Source organism: Dermacentor silvarum, chromosome 9, assembly GCF_013339745.2.
Source record: "Dermacentor silvarum isolate Dsil-2018 chromosome 9, BIME_Dsil_1.4, whole genome shotgun sequence".
Classification (NCBI taxonomy): Eukaryota; Metazoa; Arthropoda; class Arachnida; order Ixodida; family Ixodidae; genus Dermacentor; species Dermacentor silvarum.
Genome location: NC_051162.1, coordinates 96,082,615 through 96,097,746, shown reverse-complemented (window position 1 = coordinate 96,097,746; position 15,132 = coordinate 96,082,615).

Sequence of the window (15,132 nt, the reverse complement as noted above, 5' to 3'; positions counted from 1 at the left end):
AGCTGCGGTAATATTACGGTATCAAGAAGGGCTAAGGTTGGGCTAGTTTCTTTATACGTTAAAGTCAAACGCTTTATACTCAATGCCGTTAGGGATCAGCCCACATTCTTGGTTTGCATTAGCTTGCATATCGGCCCACGAAAACTGACAGATCGTCGCCATATAGTCGCCAGATAGCAGAGACGAAACATAGGGTCCAAGCAACAACACCTAGATAGCACAAGGCCTGTTCACTCCGATCCATGACGTCATGCTTCCTGGCCCAAAATTTCCATTGCCAAGCCTGGAGTGACGTAAGAAGTGACGTCGAAATCACCGCTGCTTATTCGGGAGCGTCCCCATTAGATTCTATGGCAGTCGGGCGATTGAGCTTGCCAAGAATTCTCTTCGCATTAAAGACAGTGGACACCTTAAGCGTCGTTTGCATCATTCTTTCAGAAGAATTATATAGGCCCTGTGCTTTCGCGCGTGACCTCATGACTTGAAAAAACGTAAGTCTTTTACTTTTTTTTGAGTTGCTCGGCGCAAGTACAGCGGCTAATCGACGTCACGACGGATTGCGGGCTAGCTGTGGCACGCGTTCAGGTGCAACAGCTGATCCTTCGGCAACGCATCTAAACGGCAGACAAAAGTATTTGCGCGAAAAACGCGTCTTTCACTCCGTCAGCTCGTAGAGCACAAAGAGTGGAACAACGTTTGCCCGAGCAAGCCCTTCAGCTTTTGTAGCGTACGCTGGAATCTTTCCACTGAACCCAGGATCGTCATTACCCACCAGGTATACTAGAAAGAACGCGAGCCCCCTACGTCACCTAAATTCGCTGCCTAGAAAAAAAAAAGAATGCCACAGTTGTCCGCGGAACAAAAATAGCGCCTCCACCCATTGCTCTCCCACAAAGTTCCTTCCACGCACAACTACGTGCCCGCCGCATAGCTGCGCATGCGCCGTTTCCCAGGCGTCTCCGGAATGTCGGGAACGCGGGCTGGCACTTCGTTCTGTGTTATAGTTTTCGTTTCGTCAGGCCTAACGTGTGTTGCAGACGACACGATGCAGAAGTGCTTGCAGCCGTTGCCGATTCGGGTAACGGTGTTGCAGACGACATTTTGCGTCGTCTGCAAGGCGACATAGTTTTTGTACGGCCACTCGTTCTTCGCTCACACGGTATGCGTAGCAACGGTGGACAATGCAGCAAGCACTCACTGCCCGCTGTTTCTATAACAGTCGTGCAGCGTTATGAAAGATTCGCGTTGTATTCTTAGCCGCACGTTCCCTCTATGCACACACTGCTAAATAAAATTACGTTAAAGAACACAGAAAGGGCGTGACAACTTTCAGTGGCATACCTTTTCTGTTTATGTTGTTTCACTAACGTTTTACGTCGATGGCTTTTTCTGCTCTTTGCGGGAAATAATTGTTGCACAATTCACGCCCTTATGGAAGCAATTTTCACTCCCCCATTGACCACATCTTTCAGATTGTACGAGAGAGTTGAATTCTGCGATGCAGTTACGACAGGCAATACAAGTACCGTTAACGCCCTTACATAGAGAACATATGAAAAGCAGCATGCGACACTACGCGACACATCCCATGCATCAAGTCTGCCAGTATATATTTTTATTTCAGACATACTGCCAATCCCAACGGGGATTTTAGCAGGAAGGGCATACATGTAATAAGTATATTACACAGGTGTACAAAAGGTTGAACATGTCACAAATATAAATTGGGAGTAATTACAAAAGGGTGTAGTTGCGCGTACAATGATTTAACAAGCACATAGATTATAACAGGTGTAATGAATGAAGCAATTATTACGGGAGTTACACATACACATATACACATAGTCATGCTCTTAATGGCATAAATGGACCGGTGAGCAGCTCTTAGCGTTTCTCAGAAATTAACACTAATTTGCTCGCGTATTTCAGATCTGTCTTCCTACACTTACATAGGTGATGGAGCTGCACGCAAATATTAAGCGAGTATATTAAAGAAATGAAAAAAAAATATATTTCGCACACAGTATTCCTGACAGGGACCAATTCACTTAAAACCATGAAAATGAAAGGTTCAAGAGAAATTAAAAAAAATGTTTTTAAATCAAAATTGTAGTTTCTATTCGAAGAAATTATAGTAAAGACGAAAAATTTTCTGTTTCATTTCTTCGCTTTTTCAGTTATTTTCTTAATTGCACCGGGTTATGCACAATCGTCGGTGTACACAGCCGGCGTTGTACCAGGCTGTGTACAATATTTCGATTTGCCTTATGTGCTCCCAGAACATGTATTTAAAATGACCCGGAAATCAGTGACAAGTAGCATCAGAACTTCCACGGCCTAATTATTGCTGCTCCGACGCATTAAGGATTCTCTCGCTTATTCCAGCTTGCACCTCATCTGGCCAAATTATAGCACCACCATCTGTTTTTCTTTGGGTGAACAGACGATTCAGTCGCAGACGCCTAGTTATACGCCGCGTATGAATACTGTGCATTACGTAGAAAGTTTTCTCTGGTGATTGCATATGATGTCAGCTCTGGCTTCTACACGACTGCGGTGTAATGGTGAGACTATGTGAGCAATCTTAAAGGAAGTGTCTATGTGTATATAATATATTCATATGTCTTTAATACGCTGCGCCGTCTGTCATTCTTACGGTGAACAGACGACACAGACGCAGACGCCTAGTTATATGCCGCGTATGAATACCGTGCAATGTGTGCATTGTGTATAAAGTTTTCTTTCCTAAATTCATATGACGTCAGCTCTGGCTTCTACACGACTGCAGGGTATTATTGAGACTGTAGGAGGCAATCCGAAAGAAAGTGTCTGCATGCGGAGGTGCTCTAGCTGCAAAAATAAGAAAAGCAGAGGACTATTTTCTTACTCGGTATTATGTTTTTAGGTGGTTGCCAGCTGAGTTCCGGTTTCCGCTGCGTTTCGCACGAATACTTCCGGCAAACGTTGTGCGACAAGGCTATTTCCGGAAACTTTGTAGCGAAGCTTCCTCCTGTCTATAAGTTACCGTACGGCGGTTGCCATGGAAATAATTAAGTTGTCTGCCTGTGGTAATGCGCGCCTGCGACAAAAATGTATTTTGTGTGCCCAGTAATGAGAATCTCTAATGTTCCTGATGTATCCTCAATTTGCGATCTTTCTTCTTTTATAAATGTTGCCCTCTTTTGTTCTGTAGCGCTTATTTGCTTTGAGTATACTTCACTGATCGTTTTTCTTATCAGTAAAGTTTCCTTTCTTTCTCTGAATCCACTGTAATAATGACGTAAGTGTAAATGATGGTTTGACAAATGTTACCGGTTTTCTCAGTATAACGAACTGGTGACGGTTGTCATTTTGCAATACTACCGATAAAGTAATTTTCTTGTTCAATGTCGATAGTCTTACATTTGTTTAGTTACTCACACACAGAGAGGCAGCTTTACCAAGCGATCTGCATAAACACGTGAGCAACGAAATTTCGTTGAATTCGACAACCGTCAGACGAAATTTGATGAGGCTTGTTGTATTAAAAAATTGAAGCTCAACTCTGGTGACGATTGTATGGAGGATATTTGTCATTTAGGGTGCCAACCGAATTTTAAAATAAATTTCGCCGAATATGAGAAAATTGTTCGCAGCTGTAACTCGACAACAATAATAAAAAAAATATGCAAATCTAATGCACATGTTGGACGCTATGAGAAGCGAAGATTTAGTGAAGCGGGTAATTAAATACTTTATAACTAATTAACGGCGATGCGTACAACTTTGTTTACTTTCATTCGTTTATCCACTGCAAAGGTCACAAGTTTATTGCCATGCGGTTTTTATTTTTATTTAATAAATCGCTCTGGCATGTGAGATGTATTTGTCCGCTTCAGATACTCCAACAGATGCAGTTTACAAAAGTTCGACGCCTGTTTTAAGCATGAAATTCTTTTAGCTCCAGTTGTCGGCGACCTTCAAGGGACCTTGAGCCAAAAGCCAGAGTCGTTACCTAGGCACTCGAAACGAGAACATACCGGTAAGTTGCGAGAACAAAACTAGATCATCCGGGCAACCAGTCAAAAGTTGAAATAAAGCGGTCTCTGGCCCCCAACCCTTTGTACAGAACCGCATTCCATACGCTGGTTACTGCCCAAACAAATTACGAAAAAAAAAAAACATTGCTTCCGAGTTCTTCCTAATGTTTGTTCCCTATATCTCTGGAGCTGTAACTTCTAGTACGCTGAAGTTTTATTTGTCATTTACAATAGCGACGTTCAAAAGGCAGATACAGGGCACCATACACTTGATTGTCATCTTTTGGCGCTGAGACAGAGTTGCCTGCGCTCTCCTTGACACCTGTTCTTGCTGCCGCGTTTAGGGAGTTTTGGTGCGTCGTGACACACACGCAACCGACTGTGAAAGGAAATAAATAGAAACTGGCTGGCAGAAAACGAATATAGTAAGTTATCTAGCACGCTCAGAGGCTCGCAGTATTTTTTCTAGGGCTTTGAGGCCCGCGATGTTCATTGAATGCAGGAAAATTACAAGTCGAAAAAAAAAAGTCACGACAGTGATCCTTCAATTATTGTGTCACCGAGCTGTCGAGTTTGCTCTAAATTACTCACATCCAAGGTGACAAAATTGTTGAAGGGACGCTAAAAAGCTACTGAAATCTCTTCGAACCTGTAAAGTATCGTTCAAAAGCTCTATATTATTTCAATTGGCGCAAAAAAGCCGCCAGGTATAACTGGAGAAAATAGACACTAAGCTTTCATTTTTTGAACTTCATTGCGCCGAAACCACGTCGCCGGTATGCCTGTGTGAAGTCAAAGATTTCAAACGGCTTTCTCATACTCGAATTGTTACGGCACAGAAAAAGTCATCAAACGTTTCAACGTTGATTCTATCGTTTTCTTGACACGGCAGCGCAACCGTTCATTAGCGACAGTTTACTAGACCAGAACAGACCGTAAAAAATCTGTGACGTCACGAGGAACTGGCAATGGAACTTCAAGTCACTGTCGTTACCAGTCATTTGCTCTTACGTATTTTCTGGCTTGCCACGCCTCCTTTCATGGTATGCCTGTTGTTTTTTGGTATTGTACAGTTAAGGGTAATATACTAACACAGCTTAACACAATTTTCTCTTTAGGTTTTCTCTGCTTCTTAATGCCGTTATATTACCACACGCATAACATTTTTCTTTCCGCCGGCGAGGAATATTCGCGGGATTATCGCTGCTATCCACTTATCCGTAGGGCGCAATACGTGCCTACATGTATCCGCAATTTCCTGAATGTTGTCGCCGATTCTATGCGAGTCTTGCTTAATGAGGCAGCGCGATAGGAACATAGTTCCACCATTTCAAATGTACGCGGGCGCCAGTGGTTCCTTTGGAATGTACCTAAGATATGTGCAAATACCAGACGGACTTCATCTCGGAGCTGTTTAGATTCAACGACCAACGCCCATGTTCTGCGCTATTGTTGTCTTCAGTGATGTTTTTCTGGGAGCAAGTGCACCCCATAAAGAACTATAGATTCCTATAACTACCAGTTTTGGCAATGCTTAAATTCTTCACCGTCAATATATATTCGGATACATACACAGCCGGTCACGCTACGAAGGATAGCCAGACTTCTTTCACTGCTCGCTAGCGCGACCTAAAAATAGTGCGTCCCAAACGGAGGAGTGGTATGCGTCATGTAATTAAACGTAAAATTACGTTCTATGCCTTTATGTTGCAGGATATGACTTCGTTGTTACACGGAAGCGTCGCCCGTATAAATCACAGCATCAACTAGCCAAACTCTCTTCTTTAGTCGCAGCTGTGGACCTGTTTACCACCAAACTAGCGGAGTGACACGTTTATGCGACCTGTGGCCGCAGCGCACTACTTGAGATCGCGACAAAAACATAGTGCGTCGTAATACGGGCAGCGCAAGCATACACAAGTAATACGGGATTTGACGTGACGTTAGGCACACAAGTCTTTATTGTACTGCACGAAGTACTAATTCCAATTCCACAGACAGTCTCCCAGGTAAAAGAGAGAGAGAGAGAGAGAGAAAGGACTACTGCACTTCGAAGCGCGCGGAGGGATACTTTTTATGACCGCACTACTTGCGAGGCTTCCACGGGCTTGCCTGCTATGCGCGAAACGGATATACAACGTGACATTATCAGAAGTTGATGTTAGACGCACATTTTTAATGGCATTAAGCGTCACGTTGACGATAGCTGCAGTGAGGGCAGTGAATGTGGTCACTTATCTTACTGCTGTGAGTGCAGTAAGGTTAGCGTGGCCGCTTGACTATTGCAAGAGCGCAACTTGCAAATACAGCTTTACCTAATGTACCTCTTCAATATCCCTTTAAACGGAGTGTTTATGCAGATGCATGATAAGGTGCAGCAACAGGCGCAGCAAAGTGTTTGTCCTTCATTACATCAATTAATAGTTCAATACTTGAATCATTACAACATCAAGAAATCAGCAATCTCTGCAATGTCTCCGTTTACTACTGTTTTGAGGAACTTGAGGACAGAACACGTCCTTTAATACCTGGGGTGAACTCGAACTCGGGTAGAATAGAAGTTTGCCGCTACGAGTATAATTTGCGAGGAAAATAAATGTAACTTAACTTCGCGCAAGCTATAGAGGTACTTCGGTAGTTCTCGAAAGCTATGCGAACTTCCTGATAATTTCAGCTCGAGGAAATTTGAGCGTTTTCCCAATGACATTTTCTCTTTATTATAATTTTTAATAAGTTGGTTGCTGTGACGTACATTGACTAAGTCGTCTAACAAAGCAGTTTGAGAGCCCGAAACGTAATTCTCTGACTAAGGGAAATGAGAAACGCGAAGCCACGCTCGCGCGTTGCATAGACAATAAAGGATTAAAAAAAAACTACGGGAAAAAGAATAGAAATTAGACAAACGACGCCGAAAAGTTCTATTTATGCGAAATGAGTGGCGGTGGACGATAAAGGTGCTCAAGTTTGCTCGTGTTTTAAGGCGAAGCTTTATATGACTAGGCGAAACGAAAATGCATTTTCGTTTCGCCTAGTCATATAAAGCTTACTTTATAAGCTTACGGCGCCCTCTGGATGTGCTCGTGCTCTGCACGAGCTCGTTCCATTGCTCCCGCGCTCGTCGTCGTCGTCTTCTTCCACAGCTGGCTCCGTTGCCGCTCATCATTCCAGCGTTCACTTCTCTTCTGTCGTCGTAATGGGGAGGCCGCGTTTACGGGGCCCCGTATGAGCCATTGCTTAAGGGGGTATATGAGCCATTCATTGTCTTACTGTGACGGACAGATTTAATTTTGAAGCAAGATAACTTCGAAGAATCGCGAGCGGCAGTGGCGGGCGAATGCTGCTGAGCACGCCGCTGAGCAAACTCTATAGACATCGAACGCAAGCGACAACAGCGGACAGTGTGGGCATACCGTCAGTGACGTCGTTCTCTGCGTCGCAGACACATTCAGCTGTGATGGAGAGCGAAACCAAGCGAAATACAGTAGGTAGGACAAAATTATTGTTGACCAGGTGGTGACAGGTAAATGTATGGTCCAGAACTGGTATCTGGCACTTGCTTTGGCAACGTCAATGTGTGTTCTTGAGATGTACCTTTATGGAGTTAGGAAATAATATTTTGCTTAAAAAAGGGGAAAAAATTCGCATTGGCAAGAATATGACCCCCACATGCGTTAGGAATATAACGACGAAACCTTCAGGTTTTCTGAGCAATACATCTGCTGCTGCTCACGCTCGACATTTTAGTGAACAGAACTGTTGAGCAGGTACATTAATAAATGTACATTGAAAGGCACAGACTAATATTTGGATTTGCCTAGTTTTTGCAGGTGCTTTTGTTAGGTCAACAATATTGTTGAGCCACCAATTAAAGGGTTATCCATCAGTACGGAGTGCTTGGGTGGTGATCTTTTTTTCAAGCATCCCTATAGGACACAAACTGTGGCCTCAGAGAGTGTGATCTCGGAGGCAACGGCGTGAATACTCCTAATTTCCACCCACATCGGTTGTACTATGCAAGTGCATTATATTCGCGATAATGTTCCACTTACTCCGCCGAACTCACCTGGAAAGAGATTAAGCTAGTACAGGAAAAAAAAAACATCGAACTAACGTGCACAGCGACACATTCTTCTCCTTCTGCCTCCATTCCTTCTCCCATTCGTGGGTCAACATACAGCCAAAACACATGCGTCCCATACCCGGCAAATGTACGAGTCTAATCCATCAAACTCAGAACTGTGTTCCTGAGGAGTTGTAAGGCTTACGAGCGTGCAATTTGTTGCATAAATATGGCGGTTACTCGGTTATGGAGCTCTCGCGTTCAACACGTAGGGTCCAGAAAGGTCATGAACAGGCCCGGGAAGCAGGGATACCCAAGCCTTTTGATCACGGCGTGGCGTGTCCATCTCCATAGCGAGCGCAAGGGCGGGAGATTCAAACGAGCGCAAGAACCTCAACCATCAATGAGTGCGGCGGGCTCGAACGGTGCAGGGTTGTCTTGAGCGCCGCCAGTATAACTACACGCAATGCCCGTCAATAGGCGGCGCACAAATCGACGCCGCAGTGGTGGCGCCCTCTGGATAACAGATACAGAGCTTGAAGGCTATGCTTTTGCTGGCTGCGTGCGGCGGAAGCAATTGCAAGAGCCGGAAACACGTCATAGACGCCGGGTTTTGGACACCCCCTATATACCATGCCGGCAGAACCGCCACACTTTGCAGTTGCTAGCGCCAGATGTCGCCCTAGTAATTTTTTTTATGAAACTGCATACCTTTCCACGAAGTTTCCATAATGTCGGCGTCGCGCGGAGGGCGATTTTAGGAATACTATACGCGAGAGACTGTTTTCCCCTGGTTCTCTTTGTGGTTTGCTTACGCGACCTCATAGCTTTCACTGCCCTGCCGGCAATTGCTAAGATGGAGTATATAGCAAAAACGAGCTTGCGACCAATTTCGTCTGCCATGAGTGGGCCGCCGAGCAGAAGAAGCCGCACGTACGTGGTCTGCAAGCGAAATTTCCCGTGAAGTTGCCCGCAGTTGGGCTCTGAACGAGTGCAAATAAAGGAAATGATGCAGTTTTCTCTTAGTTCTTCTTAACCGCTTTCTCGTATTCTTCTAAGCAAACGTATCTTGAACCCCCCACTCCAGGAATCGCGTTACGCTTTCTAGTTGCTGTGGTTTCTGTCTGAATGTTTGTAAGGCGAATTCACCGGGTCGTCTGGAAATTCGTAGCAGCAGCAAGATCGTCTCGGAATTGCTGAGCGGAGCTCTGGGCTAGGAAACGCACTCAACACAAAGAACTGTTCTTTTGTTATTATTATTATTATTATTATTATTATTATTATTATTATTATTATTATTATTATTATTATTATTATTATTATTATTATTATTGGTGGTGCGTTTTTCTCAGAAGATGGCACCTGAAAACTGGCGGAATTTCTGATACTGCGCCAACCACTCGTTTTGAATATTTCTTTCTCGAGGAGGGGAGGTGAGAGCCATTTTCCTTATTGCCATTCCTAAACCTCGTTGGCGTCGTTGCATAAACCTTATTTGAGAGCGACGAGCGTATAGCCCTGGAATGCGACGTATGCGCCTGCGCCGGCTTCGATCGCCGTGTACGTGTGTGCATGACAAAAGCACGGCTGCCGCCTGGCGCGCGTGCCTTCGCTGAATACACGTCACTTCCGGTTCCCGTTGACGAAACTCGCCGCTGGCGAAGCGCCAATACTGAGCGCCTTGATAAAGTAAGTGTGTGCTTTTGCTGCTTCGCGATTTTGTGAAGCGCCACCTAGAATGACGGTTGCTAACGACCGACACTTTTTTTTCAGTGTGTACCTTCACGTCTTTTATGATTTTTTAAGCAATTTGACATATGACACACAAATGGCTTCAGACAAGTTGCCATGGATCAGTGCAAACACTATCATTATGCAAGAGCGTGGTGAAATCCGTTGCCTATTCAGAACCACCCCTTTCCCGCGAGGCTTATGCAATCTTGATTTCGTTCAACATAGCTTGTACCAAGAAACTTAAACATTTGAAAAAACAATGTTGCACTTCGAAAGTGTAGCCTATGCGCAACACGTATGTCCTTAAGCGTCGGCTCTTCTCTCGGTTGATCTTCTTGCCGATGCTATAACTCCTAATATCGTAACCACTATGTGGAATATCCTAACATCGTTGCACATAGGAAGTATCTACTAAGTAGAAGCTCAGCGGAACGAGATTGCCAGTGTACGACAGTCTCCTAGAGTAATTGAGTCCGCAGTATACTAAGTTCTCGAGTCATTTCACATTGACTCAGCGATCATGGAAGGGGAAACGGAAATGAACTGGATAACACATATCATCACAACAGAACAAACAAAGCAGCTGACGCACAAAGGCAACTCACAAATAAGTTTTGAGAAGACCGGGAAAATGTGCTAGAAAAAAAAAAATCGGGATGAAAAAGAAAAAAAGAGAGCGGCTTCAATCTTGACATTTACTCCAGCCGGCTGCAAGGTGATTTCCTTATAACGACCACGTTTTGGCTGAAAGTGGTTTACTTAGGACGCGTGCCTAAATGATTAACTTGTTGGACGCAAGAACGATGCTGCAAGTAATTCTGCTCTTCCTTGTTTATTGTTGGCAAATACTCTTGAACTGCCAGTGTCATTGGTCTTCCCTTATATTATCCTCTTATCTTCCCTGATTTATTACACATAAGTAAGCTACCCTACGTAGCCCTACGTTCTACGTTACGCGTCTGCTCGTTTCGTAGCAGACGACACGAGTCTTTCACATGTTCACTATCGAACAATTCGTAAAGTTTTAACACAATATATATACGTTTTTTGTCCACTAAGGTTTCGCCAAGATTGTGACATCAACGTTCTTTTCGGCATCTACGTACTCGCCGGAATCTGCCGACGAAGGCAATTCTGCGGTATTCGCAAAGGAAGGTCATCGCTATGACGTCGTGACGGTGTTGTCGGGCCATAGTTCGCGTAACGTTTTCTTTTTTCATCTTCAGTGTTCTGTCTTTTGCTTGTTAGTTTAAGCTACCGCATACGAGGAAATTGTTCCCGAGTAAAAAATTGCATTGCTTTATAGCAAAGACAGAGCAAGTGAAACCTTATTTCCTAGCCAAAATAGCCCGGAACGAAGATTACTTCTGGAAGCAGAGCTGCAAAAGCAGACAGAGAAAACGTTTTTTTTTTGTGTGTGTTTGTATAATTCGCGGAACTTGCAGGTTTGCTGAGTTAGCAGATGTGTGTCTTCGGTCAGTTTCCCCTCTTTTTTTTTTCTTTACTTGGATTACCTCGACTTGCGTATCCGTAATTTTCCGGTCCCGTGAACATTGTTAATTTTGATGCCACTGCCGTATTAGCAAGCAGAGAAGCACGGGCAAAATCAATTCTGCGGCCGAGTTAACACTGCCACTAACCCACTGATCGTGTTACAAAGCTGGCGGTCACATTTTTTTCTTCTAATTTTAGATTTGGAAATAGATTGCGTTCTATGCGCATTTACAAGGCATTCCACAAGAAGGCAGGGCTTGAACAAAATGTGACGTCATAGCTGTAGCATAATTACAAGGAGCCTGTTTCAGTCTGCTAATGGATCTTCCTTTTTTTTAGGAATTATAAACTTTGTTCCCACAGTAGACTTCACACCGACATTCCTATTTACTCTTTCTCCAAGGATAGAGTCACCTTATGACGTCATCACTCGGAAATGCTTTTTCTTAATTTTCATATTGTAAATGAATATTTTTGTTTCTCTTTCATACATCATACATCTCATTTTGTTGTTAGACTTCACGTGCTGCTCGCATTTACTAAGCCTTCCTGAAGAAGACAGGCCATGGGCACAAATTGATGTCGTAGCTGCAGTGGAATTACAAGAAGTTACGGAATATTATTTTTGCGCTTTGCTATCCCAGTTTATTTTCTTTGATGAAATATAGGCTTTCGAAATGCAGTAGCGTTTCCGTTATTGGTCCCACCTCCTAACCATTCCGCCATTACTAGAGGTGATTAACAGCAGATAACGTCCCAGGGGTAACAACAAGATGTGATTATTTTATTTTCGGTTTGGTAATGGAATTAGCTTTTTTGAATGGATTGTACATTTTAATTTAGTTACTGTATTTTATTTGCTACGCATTATGAGTGTTCACAAAGGAACCAAGTTCATTAACCGTACATGACATGATCGCGATAATTGCAATAATTGACAGTATTTTCTTTTGTTAGCGATGCTACTGCTCTCTAAAAAGCTTCGCATTTCGCATGCTGTGTGTGTTTATCTCCATAAAAGCAGACCATTTATCCCAAATGATTTCATGTGCGCAACTACAATGAATGACTGTCCACCTTTCGGGAATACTGTGCGAAATAGTAAAAAAAAAGGATATCTGCCCCCCAAAAATCACACCTGCCTGTTTCTCTAAACATTCTCTGGCGAAAGAAAAAAAAATGATGAGTCAATACAACCATTTTTAAAGACAAGATAAAAATCCCTAACACGGTTCACGTTTCATTTCGCGTTGTAATCATGTGTCAAAGTGTCCCGATTACTTGTGTTGCAAGAGTAAGCGTTTATTTCCCAGGTCTGCGCTCCTCTCACGCACATACACATAATCACACGCACACACACACACAACAGACGCACACGCACGCACATACAAACACACATGCACGTCCCTTTATGGAGCATGCGCGCACTGATTTTGCGCAAATAGAATAAGCACGCTCTATTGTGGAATGCGAGAACACGTCAAACCGGAGTCACATTTAGCCCACAGTCACTCCCTTTCAAAAGAAAGCACTGCTTTTGCTTATGGAGTACGGACATAGTTACTCCCTTTCAAAAGAAAGCACTGCTTTTGCTTATGGAGTACGGACATACACAGTGCGAGATGTTACGATTTATGCAACCAGTGCAATAACTTGTATACTTTTCCTTGGTACTTTTTATGTTTTCATTGTTTAATGACCAGGTAATGAGGAATAGCCATCGCAGGCCCACGGCGACAAACATGCTCTTCTGCTCATTTTAATCTCGACAAAAATTAAGTGGCGTGAACGGGGCACTGCTCAATAAATTCCGATAGGCGAGTGGCCTGCTAATTGCACTTGGCGCGGGGCTAAACTAATGGAAAATACACAATATCTGCACGTTGCGACTGATGGTCTATGCAGACCACCACCCGGTACGCCTCTTCATTCCAATAAGGTTTCCATTTGGGCTTGTTGCTTTTTCATTCTGAACATTGCGATCGTAGCGGGCAGAGGCGATGACGTCGTGAGCTGCGCTTGGCTCGCTGGGCTGTAGCCAATCAGAGCAGACGGCGCGTCGTCTTCTGCATCAGCAGACGAAAAGCGCCTGACCACACTTTCAATAAAACTTGCATGCTCTTGGCCTAGTTGGTTCTTGGAGGATGAAATAATTGCCGCAAAAAGCGCGCACACACTCAAAAGGCAAAGGAAACCACACATGTCGTCACGTGTGTTGCTTCCTTTGTCTTTTGTGTGCGCACTTTTTGCGGCATTATGTCACTTCGCACTTCGCACTATGCCTGACTTCTGCTAAACACCTCGCAAATGCGCAGCGCGCGAAGATAACTTCCACATGCGTTTGAATACAGTGTGGAGTCTGAAACAGCCTGCACCATCCGTGAGTACGAATGAACGAGTTCTTTTATTAGGAAAAGGGAGCAAGATAATTTGGATTTCTTGCAGGATTAGCTCACCTTCCTCCGTGACCTTCTGCGACACACTGGTCACGCCAGCACTTCCCTGTCCGTCCCTGCAGCGAACCTTAACTATCGTCACCATATCGGCGTCGACATTCACAGACAAAAAGGCGCCACGCGTTTGCAAGGCCAGCCTGTTTGGTTGTCGTCTGCTACCTACACTCATAGAAACCGCGGTGTAGAAAGTGTAGTTTTTATGCCACACTACTGCTACAAAAATTGGCTTTGTGTATGTGGCCGAAGCTACGCTTTTTCTACACCAGTTAAAGAATACGGCGACTTCTTTCACTACCTGCACTCGTGTAGCCAGTGTAGGTAAAAAAAAAATAGCCCTACTATGCAAGTAGTGCGGTCACAGAAATGTATTACATCGCGCCTTCCATAGTGTACTGGCCTTCGATCTGCAAAGACCTCTATGAAATAACTTCTCCATATATTAAAACTATGACGCATGAAAATAACGTTGCGTCAAATAACGCGTTGTTTGTACGTCTCGTGGTTCCAGCCCGCGATGCACTATATATATATATATATGTATCGGTCGCGAATGCAAGGTATCGGTGATGCTGATGCGCGGCGTTTTAAGTTGTGGAAGCCGAAGCATTGACGAAAGGACATGGAAGCAAGCTGGATGATGCGGTTGTTGTTATAGGAATAGAAAATCCCCAAAACAGTGTAAGTTACTCTTGCATTGTTCACAGTGGGCCTCTTCGATTATCCGTCTCTGACAGTCCGGGACTGTCAGGAACGGATAATTGAAGAGGCCCAGTGTGATTATAATAAACATTGCCACTGAAAGACAGGCATACACTAACAAAGATGATTAAATATACATTTGTAGAAAAAAATTGCACAAGTATCTATTGACAGTTTTATGTACACAAGGTAAAGCAACCAAGTTTATACACCCTTTTGTGACCCTTTTTCTCATGATCTGCTAGGCTCAAAGGATTCATGTTGGTATCGTTGTATTCAGCTGTGTTCTCGTTACTGAACTAAAATTATTGTTATATATAGTTTAGTTCTTTTTTGCTTTTGTTTTTAGTTGACCCTCCCAATTCTCAAGCCAAAATGGACAATAAATAGCTTGTCAGGCAAAATTGCTTGCATTAATTTCCATAATTCTAGTTCAGTAGATTTTCCCTTGTGTTATCTTGGTAGTGGGAAAAAATAATGCTTGTAGATTTTGTGGTTCCAGAGAAAAAGGGTCAAATGTCACAAAAATTCATGTTTTAAGATAATTGGCCTTGAAGTGATTCCGGCAGCCTCTAAGCATTTGGCTAAAAATGGAAAGCTAGGCAGCTTTTTGCTGTTTCCAGACGAGCAATAACCATTCCGCTTAACCTAGAGAAAGCCGGCGTTTTTC